At 41.3% G+C, this 12,997-nt stretch overlaps 1 pseudogene; it reads left to right on the top strand.

Moving 5' to 3' along the window:
* The first annotated feature begins 936 nt into the window (after positions 1-936).
* The window catches only part of LOC119231449 (mitochondrial import inner membrane translocase subunit Tim23-like), a 29,362-nt pseudogene continuing 17,301 nt past the window's right edge, over positions 937-12,997 (top strand).

Below are 12,997 nucleotides of genomic sequence, written 5' to 3'. Positions count from 1 at the left end.
ACTGGAACATTTATCAGCTGACTTCATCCTGCAATGACTGTGTCACCCATGCGTTGGGGAAAGCAATCAAAAAACATGACTGCCTACTGACCTGGAAGCTGCACTTAAGCAATTATAAAACAGTGCTAAAAGCCAGAACTTAAAACAGCGCCAAAGGACAACTCACAGTTGGATCCTGGCTTACTCCTTGCTAGTGTGCCACCAGCTCCAGGCTTTTGTTGGCAGGAAAGCACCATCTTGGATGAGAAGCCTTTGTTTGGGGTTACTGGACACTGTGGACACTCTCTGGGGTGAGATGGCCAGTCATTTGTGGCCTTTAAAACTCTTTTGCTCCCACAATCTCCTGTTTATTAAGTAAACTCCATTGTAGTTTCACCCTGAGCCTGAATGGCTTTGCAATTGTCAATGCACAGGTGAGATCCCCAGACAGTGACCTGTCTCCCACCTTGGCACTGTCCTTTGGCGCCTGATTGGACTATTTTTCCATCCTAAGTGTTTGATTGGTGCCATTAACCACCAATCAGTTTGCTGAATTTCTGACCCACATAATGAACCCAAGCCCTTGACTGACAGCTGGAGAACTTGAACCTTATTGGTCCATTGAAGATCCTGGCCAGATACAAAAAGGTAAACACTAGCAGCAGCTCAGACCTGATCTCCACTGAGACCAGGGCAGGTTCTGGGCTAGTGGTCTCTAAGGAGCCACAGCTGGAGCCAACCTGGAAAGGGGGTAAAGGGAGAAGATGCTGAGGCACACTGCACCTGGTATCCCTTCAGTGGGGTCAAGTGTAAGAATACGGGGAGCAGAGGAAGGTCCTAGTTGCTGCAAGATAGCCTCTACTGGGAGCTCACCATGCTGGTCTGGCACTCTGTAGCCCTCTACTATCTGTGGCTCCAGAGGGCCCAACACTCCTACTGCAGCCCCAAACAGGAACCATGGGGCTCTGGGTTACCTCCACTGCTAGAGCCCAGGGCCTTACATCCTGGGACAAGCAGACGTCACTGGAATCCCAGGCACTCCAGCACCCAAACCTGGCTAACATGGGGGCTGTGGGGGATGCCCGCAGGTGATTGCAGTTTAGAGCAGCCTGCACTCAGGCCCTCGCACTGTAGGTGCTGGGTCAAAGGTGGCATCCACAAATTTGGTATGCCCTTCCTCTCAGGTAGCAAGGAAAGCTGGTTATGACCTGTGGCTTGTGCCTTTGGGAGTCAGGTTTCAGTCAGAGACTCCTCACCAACTCCAGCTAAGGTCTCCAACTTCAGTTTTCTTCCAGATTTTTCACTCTAGTTTCAGCCTCCAGCCACTCACTGCTAGTCAACCTCTGGCTGAGGCCAGTCTACTGCACATTTTTTCCTCTTGTTTGTCAATGAGATCATGAACAATTTCTCAAAGGAGTGATCAAAGCAGCCAGCATTTCCAGATTCCACGTGATCACAAGCATCTGACACACGATCCAGCCTGGGAATGCTGGGAATGTGAGTTTCAGCCCTTCTCTGCTCCTACAAGTTGCCCAAGGACATATCCCTGAGACAAAAGGTCCAGAAAAGACCATCTGGACAGTGCACATGATTAAACCCAGCTAAAGCCTCTATATAAGCTTTTAAGATTGGGGGTGGGGGCAGAAATCCACTTGTCTTGAGGCTGCCTTCGATAAGCCCTGATGTAAGCTCTCTTACATAAGGTTATGGTGGAGGTTATTAAAACTGCCACCTACCAATATGGAGATGTCTGGCTTTTTCTTCGTTTCTCCTTATGCTCTGTGTATGGGGAGCCCATTTCAGATGGGCCCATTTCAGATGTGCATGACCAGCTGATGAACAAATCTAGAGACCAAAGAAAGGAGAATCAGCAAGAAGAATAAGATGCACCTTTAGGTGAGGAACGTGGCACATGCATCAGATGCGTGTGAACATATGGAATCTGTGAAAATGCTGGCTGCTCTGATCACTTATTTGAGAAATTGGGCATAATACTTGGTGACAAATGAGAGAAAAAAAATGTGTTGTGCTGGGTGCAGCAAGCCTCCAGCCCCACTCAGGCTGGCTTTCACCATGAATTCCCAGAGCATAAAGCCAAGAGCCTACACTGATTCTAGAGCAGGCAGAGCCTGGGCAGGCTTCTGGGGTTTCCCTTTTGAACATGGCACAGGTATTGAAAATGGACCCATCTGGTTCAAATGATTCAAGCTCAATGGACCAATCAGGTTCAAGCTCTTATTCAAGGCTTTCGAGTCCATTGAGAAATTAAAAATGGAATAAACTGGTTCTGAGTAAGCAGCAATCAAACAGTTAATATTGAAAGCAGCCTAATCTGGCTGAAAAGGCAGGAATTCTGAACAGGAAAAGGCATGGGTAGAGTGAGCATGATTAATTCAACAGACAGCTTCATAAGAGGATATACTGGATGGCTACATAAAAGAAGCACTGAGCAAATTGCCGAAGACCCTTCACAAATTCACTGGGACTTTGAACTTTTGACCTGTAGACAATCACAGACTTCCAGACCTCCATAGACTTTTGCAGAGACCTGGTTATTGCACCCACCTCCAAGCCTGCCTCTGACACCACTTGAAGACCACCATTGGCCTGGACCTGTGTCTCTTAAAAAGGAGCTGTTTGCCACTGGGTGTCTGCTAACAGCTGTTGTTTCTGGCACAGCCTCCTGGTGACCAGTGCTGAAAAGCACTGCTGACCAGCTCTGATGAATGGTGACTGGCATTCTGTGTCAGACCACATCTGAGAGATGTCCATGGGTTCTGATCACCCAGCACCACCTCCTGGTGCTGACACCTCCAGAACTATCCAGTCCAGTATCTAGGGCTGCTCAGTCTGGCCTTCAGACTATAGCTGTGGGTCACTGTGGTGTCACCTCAGTAGCCCCACCTGTGATCACCTCCAGCTGCCACCATAAGTGGGATCTTAGGTCCACTGCTGACCCATGTATCATCAGCTCCAGGCTCTTGTCAAATGCATAGCAGCATCTTGCAGGAACAGCCTCTGTTTTGGACTACTGGACTCTGTGGATACTACTGGACTATGTGTCTCACCTGGGATGAGATAGCTGGTCACTTGTGGCCTTAGAAAATTTTTTCTTCTATCCAATCTCCCCTTTGTTAATAAACTCCATTGTTATTGCATCCTGAGCCTGAGTGGGATCTTGCAGTTGCAAGCACCTGGGTAATAAGCCACTGACACCTTGGTCCTGTTTTAGGCTGTGACCCAACATGGTATTCCTCCTATTGGAGGTTGCCCTTACAGTGGTTAAGGACACTCTTTTGCCTCTGGTCAGTAAGAAAGACCCTGAAATTTGGAAGTTGTCAAGTTTTCTAGAACATTTTGCAGCTTTTGTTCACAGGTAGGTTTGGATATCAGCATTGTTTGCTCAAACACCATTTTGACTTTCCCTTTCATGGACATTTTTTGACCCTTCCTACTGCACAATTCCCACATATTATACCATGGTTAGACATCTTTGACCAGAACTGAAGAAGAAAAAAATCCTCTCTCCTTTATTTAGGGCCCAAAATGTATTACTGATTTATGTCAACTTAAATTGAAGCAAGCAAAAATAAGTGAGATTGTTAAAGCATCAAAATTGAGGACTTGCACTCAGGAACAGCTTACAAACTGCTCTGGGAACACCGCCCAATTTCTGAACTTCTCAATGAGAATTATAGATAGCTTAAAAAGAAGTTACATGAAACTTTACAAGAATGTCTACAAAGAAAATTTGGATAAGGGTCTGGTTAATGTATCTATTTGAAGTTGTCTATGCATTGAGGAAAACAAATGATAGTTAAAACTCTATAGATTTAAAACCCTATCTTCTGGGAGCTGGATGTTTTCACAATGCATAAATCTGAGAGTTCACATTCTTTGAGGCTATTAATTTGGAGGCAGCAGCTTCGAAATGCTTGTTTGTTTTCCATAGAGATGCCATTGACCAGGCACACACTCTTCACGGGACAGTTGTTGCTTGTTCTGACTCTTGGTTTGTATTCCTTAGTTGGCACCTGGAAGAGGGGTACTCAATGTTAGCTATGCTTAACTCTAGCAATAAAGTATTTTGAAGAAATATTTAAGTCATCTTTACATATGCTTCACACATGTGCTGAAGATACCTACTGTTGAATTTCTTGTTTGAGTGCAAACTCTAGATTTATTGCAATTGATCATTTAAGTGTGTAGACATCTACTGATGTATATGAATGTGTGGGCACACACAAACTCCCCCTTGGACAGAAGCACCACAGCTGCCTGCTGTGTTGTGTGATAGTGTGTGGTTCCTTATATTGGCATTGGTACATCTCCACATTAAATGATGTGCATTACTTTCGCCAATTGTTATCTTCCTTTTAGGACCTGGGGTTTAATTGTGCATTGTGCTGATGACCATGGCCTTCACACTGCCCCAATGCAGGCCACAGTGCCCTTCTTTGGCTTCCCTTCCCCTTCTATGGTCATTGTAAGTTAGCCAACTAGTCAAGTGGCAGTTAGCTTAAAGGGTTACACCTCTTGGTAAATGTAACTATGTTGTTTAATAATTTTTAGTCACTTAAAATAGTTTTGGCTAATACTAGTGAAGTCTTTGTTAATATCTGGGTAACTTCTATACTTCTTAAATTACACCATATTGTATGCCCAAGAATGAAGTATATTATTTCTAGAAAGTTAACAAAATTATTCTTTCAAGTTTCTCTTGGGAAAAGTTGAACTATTTTACCCATTCTTTTCATGGAAGTTATGGTGGACTGTAGTCAGGAAGATGAACAGAAGTGAATGCCAGGGTAAATAAGACTGATAAAATCTAAATGATATTGAGGTCTTTTTATATATTTACAATAAAATTTTATCTCTGATACTCACTTGCCTTGGAAAACCTGATAACTGACACAAAAGCAATGAGAATAGAAAACATGACTAAGAGATAATTTTTAAAAATATTCTTCCAAAAAGCATTTTATTATCAAGAGAAATACTGGTGTGAAATGTCACTTTTTTGATAATTGAACTGGAAGAATCAGAAACTTCTATTATTTTCCTTATTCTAATTATATATAAGATGTATAGAAAATGTTTCAAAGAAACCTGTTATCAGCCTGAGATTTGTGATTTAAGCCTAAAACAGTCCTGATACATTGTATCATTTATCTATGTGGAACTAGAATATATAAGAATTACCTAGCACCCCACAAACACTCATTGACCTACATGTGGTATAAATAATCATCAGCATTGGCCAGATATTGAATACTTAACAATTATTCATTGACAAGATTGATTTGGTATGAAACTATTTGATTCCATAGAAAAATTTATTAACCATTCAGTCAAGTAATTAAATAATCAAAATTAATTAAATAAAATAAAATTAAGCAATTAAAGTTCAATTTCATAGTTATATGCTTCTGAAACAAATTTATTTGCATTTATAAATTTACTGAACAATCTTGCTAAAAATGAAAACTGATTTCAAGGATAGAATTTTGCTGAATACACTTTAAGTGGTCTTTTAAAAAATGTATCAGGGGGCCTCCCTGGTAGCACAAGGGGTTAAGTCACAGCACTTTGAAGCTATCCACAACCACTGCCCTCAGCACAGCACAGGTTCTAGGCCTGGCCGGCAAGGTTGCTACCCACATGGTGCAGGAGGCCTCTCCTGTCTCACCTGCTGCTCCCCTCAGCAGTGTGTTTCAGTCAATCTGCCTGTTCTGTTTCCCCACTCTGTCTCTGGTGAATCCTGTCACATATACCCCTTCTGCCCCCCCACGCACCTCTGGTCTGTACCCCAGCTCTTGTATGCATAAATAAATCTTTAAATAAATAAATAAATTATCAATCTTAAAATGTAAATTCTTAGCTTACACATTTTGGATTTGATTTGCTACTATTTGTATGGAATTTTAATCTTCAATTTCTAATTTATTTTCATTAATATTATTTCACAAGATATTGATTTCTTTTTCTGCATTTGCTGGATTCTGTTTATTTGAATTTCTTTATCATGGTAATATTGAACTGTCTGATAGGAAGACAAAATCTTCCCTATCTTTGTGGTTCAGTTCTGGAGAGTTGCGCTCTCCTTTTGGTGACATACAGCTTGAGGTCTTAAATTGCCCTGTGTTGTGACTTGTCTGCCCATTCTTCTCTTTGATCTTCTCCCCAGGACATCTGTATTCTCCAGCATTAACTAATTGGAAGCCTCAAGGTTATCCCTGGAGTGTGTGCTGAGTGGAGGGGTAGAGGTCATATGCCACTCCCAAGCCCACACTAGCTGCCAGCACCCCAGAGCCCTCTATTCACAGTTCTCTTCATCAGGTTTGATCGGTTTCTGTCTATATACTCTGTACACAGGCCAGAGGTTTCACAGGGAGTAAGTTTGGGTCTAGAACCTCCTGCCAAAAAGACTACGTAGATGATACATTTGAGGGTTTCCCTCCAAGATGCGGTGACACCAGCCTACCCCACACCAACCCTTTGTTCACTCCCCAAGGCAGCCACAGAAAAAGCCACTGTGCAGACCAAGTTCACTGCGGCCTCCTACAGTTTCTCTAAGCAGGCAGAAATCACTGGTAGAGGTTTGGTTTGTGCAGGGCAGGTACTCAATCTTTCTGAATCCCGTGGTCCAGCAGCCCACTGCCAATAGCTGTGAGAAGCGCTCTGCTGTGTGTAAGGCAAGTTTGCAGTTGTCGTGCTGTACCCCACAAAGAGTGACACAGGCACTAGGAGTAGTGCCATTTCAGGCCATCCCTTTTTTTGCCTCCCCATGATAGCCGTAGAAAAGGCCTTGCACAGACAGAGTTCATTGTGCCTCTTGCACATTGTAGCCTCTTTCTAGGCGCAGGTAAAGGTGGTGAGGTGGGGGCAGAGGGATGTCCTTTCATGGTTCTTCGAGGCTGGCACAGAATAATCCTTGGAGCCCTGACCCTGCTCTAGGGACAATTGTGTGGCCTGTCCTAGTGTCAAGCCTGGTCCTTGACCACTGAGGTGTCCTTCATGAGCCTATACAGAGATCTTGGGGAACTAGAAGGGAAAGGGCGGATACCCATCAGAGTGAACTGGCACCATTCTTGACATGCTATTTCTCAGTTTTTACTGCCCTTTCCAATGGCCTCTGGCTCCCCTTCCTGCTAGGACACTGGCCCTCACCCAGCTCTGTTCCAAGTGTGGATGCTCCCTCTGGAAATTTATCCTCTGTGGTCTTGAGGGAAGTGATAACTCCAGGATCCCTGGTCATCTGCCATCTTGATCTTCTTACTTGATGGACATCCTTAATGAGCTATTTAATAAATGGCTATAGAACAATAGACTTCCCTTGTGAAATAAACTCATACAATTAGGAGATAATCATTTCCAAGTGAACAGTATAAGTAAAAAGAAAAACCTAATTCTATCAAAGAGCACAAAAGAGATTAGTCTTATTATCTCAAGATAGAAAAGCATATTTTTAAAAAGACATGACAAGCACAAATTATAAAAGACAAAATTGACAAATGTGACTACTTCAAACTAAGTTCTCTGAACAATAAAAGGCACCAGAAATAATATTTTGAAAAGAGTGTCGGAAAACACATTTATAGTCTAGATAATAGACCAAGAATTGATATCCAAAACATGTAAAGAACTCCAACAGAACAGTGAGAAAACAAAGGTCAAAATAAAAGAAAAGGGGGGATAAAAGTACAGGCAGGATGACTGATAAATATCAAAAGATTCTCAAATTCATTGGCAATAAAAGAAATGCAAAATATAACCCTAATAAAACATCGCTTTTGTCACTCAGGCAAAAATAACAAATCTAACAAGGGCATGTATTCTTGAAGGTGTTGATTAAAGTATTCTTGCAAGATGTTGGTGAGAACTAGTAATATTCACCCTCAATGGAGATTTGACATTCAGTCTTTTGAGACTGACTACGTTGAGCCCAGTCTTTAGTCTCTAAAAGTTATAAGCACATGAGAGACATACTAGGACAATTTGTGCAGCATCACTTACAATAAGCAGTTATCTATAAGTTCTTAACAAGAGAATGAATAAATGTGGAGTGAAATGTTTCCTGTAGCTTTTGACTTGAGACCAGGCTCATGGCAGAAGACAAAGACTAATTACAGGAAACCGAACTCATCCTTCCTACTTCCCAACTGTGAGTCCCCCCTGTCAGAGTATAATAAGAGTCCTCAGAGTCATGGAAAGTGTAGTCCTCTTGGGAAGAGATGCGCTCAAGGGGAAGATTCTAAGGAATAGGGTGTCTCTATGAGTGAGATGTTCACATTCATCCCCTGAGCATCAAGGTTGCAGAGTTACTTGTGTGCCTAATGGGACATGGGATGAAATAAGTGAGACATGGCAGGCAAAATTGACATTTCAATACCTAACACAAAAAGAGGACCAAAGATGAGAATTGAATAGCTTATTGTCACAGGAAGTTCTTGGGGTGCTCTGCTAATTCCAGGAAACGACAGGATATTGGAGACTGCTTTCTCATTTCATATTGCAGAATACTTTCTCAAGTATTCTATTGAAGTCTGGGACAAGGATGTGAAAGGACTGAGAATGAAATCTAATATATTGACATTTCATACTGAATTTTAATATATGAAATTAGGCAGAAAACTGTGGGTTGAATGGGAAATGATAACTAATAAGAGGAGATTCGACTAACATGTTTGAAGACAACTTAGGCTAAGGATTTAATATTATATCTCATTTACAAAACATTATATCTAATATTTAATTTATAATTATATATTTATAAAATTATATATTTATAAAATATAATTATATCATTATATTTAATATATCTCACTTACATTTACATTTACGTAGTCAGGATGACTACATAAAATATTACACTAATGCACAAACGCATGCACTCACATACACAAGCAAATGCATATGCACACTTGCATATAAATATATGAAAATGTAATACTACACAACAGTTAAAAGAATATGAAATACAGCTAGTATCAACATTGATAGGGTGTGACAACATAGTATTTAAGATAAAAAGAAATTGCAGAATGAGGTAAATAATATGCTACAACATCTGTGAAGTTAAAACACACATGAAATGATACTATTCTGTGAGTGTGTATGTGTATGAATGTAAATATAGAAAAGGGGCAGGCAAAACCAAGCCACCTCCAGACCCACATGTATTTGGTTTTATACCCAGCTGGTTCCCAGCCACTCCCCCTTCAGGAATTCAAGAGTCATGGCAGATTCACGGCAAGATGGGAGTTTTATTCCTCAGCACCTGGGAGCTCTTTGGCAAGGAGGTGGGTATGGAGTCCATAAACATCAACAAGTGGTGTTCATTCAGGACATACTGTTCCCCCAACAGTAGGATACCCCACTTTCCAGCCTGGCACAAGAGCTCGGAGGTAACTGAAGGAATGGGAATTCCCCCCATAAAGGGAAACACTTACTTTATTTACCAGAGCACGAAAAACTTTGCAGAGGTTTTGTTTGTTTTTAGATATCTCAGATCACTTAAATGTGATCAGGGTACCCTTTTTCTTGGTAAATCAAATTTTGACGAGTTTGAAAGCTATCAAAGTTTTCACTATTATTAAGTTTTCTCAAAAATTACTGAGCCCAACTCCAATTGTAGTTACAGTTAACAGAATCATATTCTTTTACATCTGAACAGAGATGGTGGCACAGCTGCCAATTCTTCAGAAGCTTTCTTCAAAAGGTTCCAGGAAATATGCATGACTGAGAAACATGGAATGTAACAGGGGCACAGTGGTAGGGTAATCCTCAGCGAAAAGGAGGTTCCAGGTTCACTGGCTCACCCTAAGGAAGGGTGGAGCTGGGCAGGGAGGTGAAGCTAGAAAAGACTGGGAAGAGGAAGAGGGAGCAGAAAGAAAGGAAGCAGCAAGAGACAAGAAGTTTGGAGGAGGGCCTCCCCTGGTGGCGCAGGCAGTTGAGCGCAGCGCTGTGAAGCTGTCCGCAGCCTCTGCAGTGCTGGTTTGATCTCCACCGGCTGCGGAAATACCTACATGTCAAGCAGACCTCTCCTATCTCGCCTGCTGCTCCCCTCAGCAGTGTATTTTGGTCTGTCTGCCTGTTCTGTTCCCCACTCTGTCTCTGGTGAATCCTCTCATCCTCCCACAGTCTTCTGACCTGTATCCTGTTATTGTATGTATGAATAAATAAATCTTTAAAAAAAAATAAAAAATAAATGTGAAGGAAACTCATGGAGTAGAGAGACATATGAAGAAGAAACCACAGTTGCTCCTAGCCTTGGACTTGAACCAGAATCTTGGGAGGCAATACTTGAAAGAGAGAGAGAGACGTGGGTGAGAGACCCATGGTGAGGCTGACAATAACAGTCTTGATCCTGATTTCGATTTTGCTCTTCTCCTTCCAGACTTGCCTGGACCCATCTGCCCCTTTCCTATGGGACCCCACCATAAGGTCGACCTCGGGCAAGCTGTCAGCCCTGAGCGGCCCTGCTTTAAGCCAACCCTGTTACCCATGAGGGGATGGGAAACACTGGGTGTTTCTCAGACAAACTATTTTAACTATTGTCTTTCTCTTCTCTGTATGGCACACTATCTCTCTATTGCACACTAATTGCATTAAAGTTATTTTCTATTGAAGGTGTTATGCACTAGAGTATGTTTTGCCTTGATGTGGTGGATGGCAGAACCTATACAGAGCATGCAGGTTTAGGGTCTTGAGGTGCCCCCTCATACTGCCCGCTAACAATGCTATTTTCAGAGTAAACAGCTACATCAAAGATGCTCCAATCATAGGCCTTCTATGGCAGTCACAAAATAAAACTTATCTTGGATAAACTCAAAATAGGTCAAGTTCTAAGGTTTTTAAAATGCCTTATTCACGAACAAATAAACAAGTAAATAACAACTCTTTCCCCCTGGCAATAACCAAATAACCTAAACAGATCATATATTTGTTTCTCTCCAGAGGACAGATACCTTATGCTGTTCAACTTTGTTTTCTGCTTTCGTTTATATTATGTGTCTCTTTCCATTTGCCAATGAAATTGCAACATAAAGTTTTTGGAGAACCTTTTTTCAACATTGTTGACTTAAAGAAAACCCAGTGTCAACAGATATGTGGGCACAGTTGAGACTAAAGAATAGTTTTCATACTTTAAATACTCACCTGAAGACTCTCCTCCAGCTCTCAGTTCCTTCTGCCTCAAAGAAAGCACCTAGGTTGCCAGTGGCTTTGGGCTTTTTTGTGCAGAAGCGGCGGAGGTAGATGACAACTTTCTAAGAGCAAGACTGGATCAATCATTAATTTGCTTAGGAAAGGAATCAAAGATCATCTTGCAGGTTAAGGGTGTGAGACTGGAGGTGGTCTAGTACCAGACTGAGTGTAAGGGGCTGATAAAGAACAGCTGGATGGCCACAGGTCAGTGCTATGGGAGCTAAAGTGTCACTGGAAAAATCTAAGATGGGTGACTTAGGTTTCATCAATTGTGTTGGAACTAAGGGCAAGTTGCCCCAGGATAATTTTTTTTAAAAGGTTTATTTATTTATGCATACAAGAACTGGGTACAGGCCAGAGATGTGGGGTGGGGGCAGGGTGAGAGGATTCACCAGAGACAGAGTGGGGAGCAGAACAGGAAAATTGACTGAAATACACTGCTGAGGGGAATAGTGAGGGAGTCAGGAGAGGTCCGCTGTGCCATGTGGATAGCTCCCAGGGGATGGAACTCGTGCTGCAGAGGCTGCGGATAGCTTCACAGTACTGTGCTTAACCCCTTGCACCACCAGGGAAGCCCTGCCCCAGGATATTTCTAAGTGGCAAGTTAACTAAGAGAAGATCCAAGAGTGTTTTCCCTAATTATCTATCTTCCTAAAAACAGGAAATCTCTGCTGATCTGAGAAGTCAGAAAGCCTTATAGCTTTATCGCCACAGATTGGGGCTTGCAAGCCACAGATTGGGGCTTGCAAGACCTGTTTTTGATGCATATGTAAATGAAACCTGAAAAATTCTGAAGTGTAATGCCTCCATCCCCCCCCCCCTTTTTTTGGCTAGGATTTCTTTGGCTTTTTAGGATCTTTTGTGGTTCCATATGAATTTCAGTAATGCTTGTTCTATTTCTTTAAAGAATGCGATGAAGATTTTCATAGAGATTGCATTGACTCTGTGCAATGCCTTGGGTAGCATGCTCATTTTAACTATGTTGATTCTTCCTATACATGATCAGGGAATATCTTTCCATTTCTTTGTGTCTTCTATTTTTTTTCCAACAATGTTTTATAGTTTTCTTTGTACAAATCCCTCACCTCTTTTGGTAAATTTACTCCTATGTATTTTGTTTTTTGTTTTTAGTGTGTGAATAGGTTTTCTAAATTTCCTCCCCTCCTAATTCATGTTTGTACACAGGAGAGCAACTAATTTTTGTGTATTGATTTTATAACCTGTCACTTCAATGAACTGATTTATTGTTTCAGTTTTTCAGTGGTGTCTTTAGAATATTCTATGAAACAAATAATGATAACTTTATTTCATCTTTCCCAATTTGAATTATTTTCAGATCCTTATCCTTCCCTTGCCTAATTGTTCTAATTACGGTTTCTGGTACTATGTTGAATAGTAATGGTAAGAGCAGACAACCTTGTCTTGTACCAGACATTAGTGGAAAAATTTCATTTTTCCCAATTAAGAATGATGTTAGTTGTGGGTTTGATGTATGTGGTCTTTATTGTGATAAGGTAAGTTCCATTTACCCCAGCTTTTTGAGGGTTTTCATCATAAATGGATGTTAAATCTTATCAAATGATTTCTAGGTACCTATTGATATGAACATATGTTTTTCATCTTTTCTTTTGTGGATGTGGTGAATTATGTTTTTTGATTTTCAAATTTCGAACACTTGTGTCCCTGATATAAATCTCACTTGTACATGGTGTATAATTCTCATATTTGATTTGATTTGCAAAGATTTTATTGAGGATTTTTGCATTATGTTCATTAGAGGGACTGGTCTATACTTTTATTTTGGTGTGTT

This window comes from Talpa occidentalis, unplaced genomic scaffold, assembly GCF_014898055.3.
Source record: "Talpa occidentalis isolate TD23 unplaced genomic scaffold, MPIMG_talOcc4v2.1 talOcc4.7, whole genome shotgun sequence".
NCBI classification, from domain to species: Eukaryota; Metazoa; Chordata; class Mammalia; order Eulipotyphla; family Talpidae; genus Talpa; species Talpa occidentalis.
The sequence above is the reverse complement of the archived record's forward strand: the minus strand, read 5'-3'. Positions and strand labels throughout refer to the sequence as shown.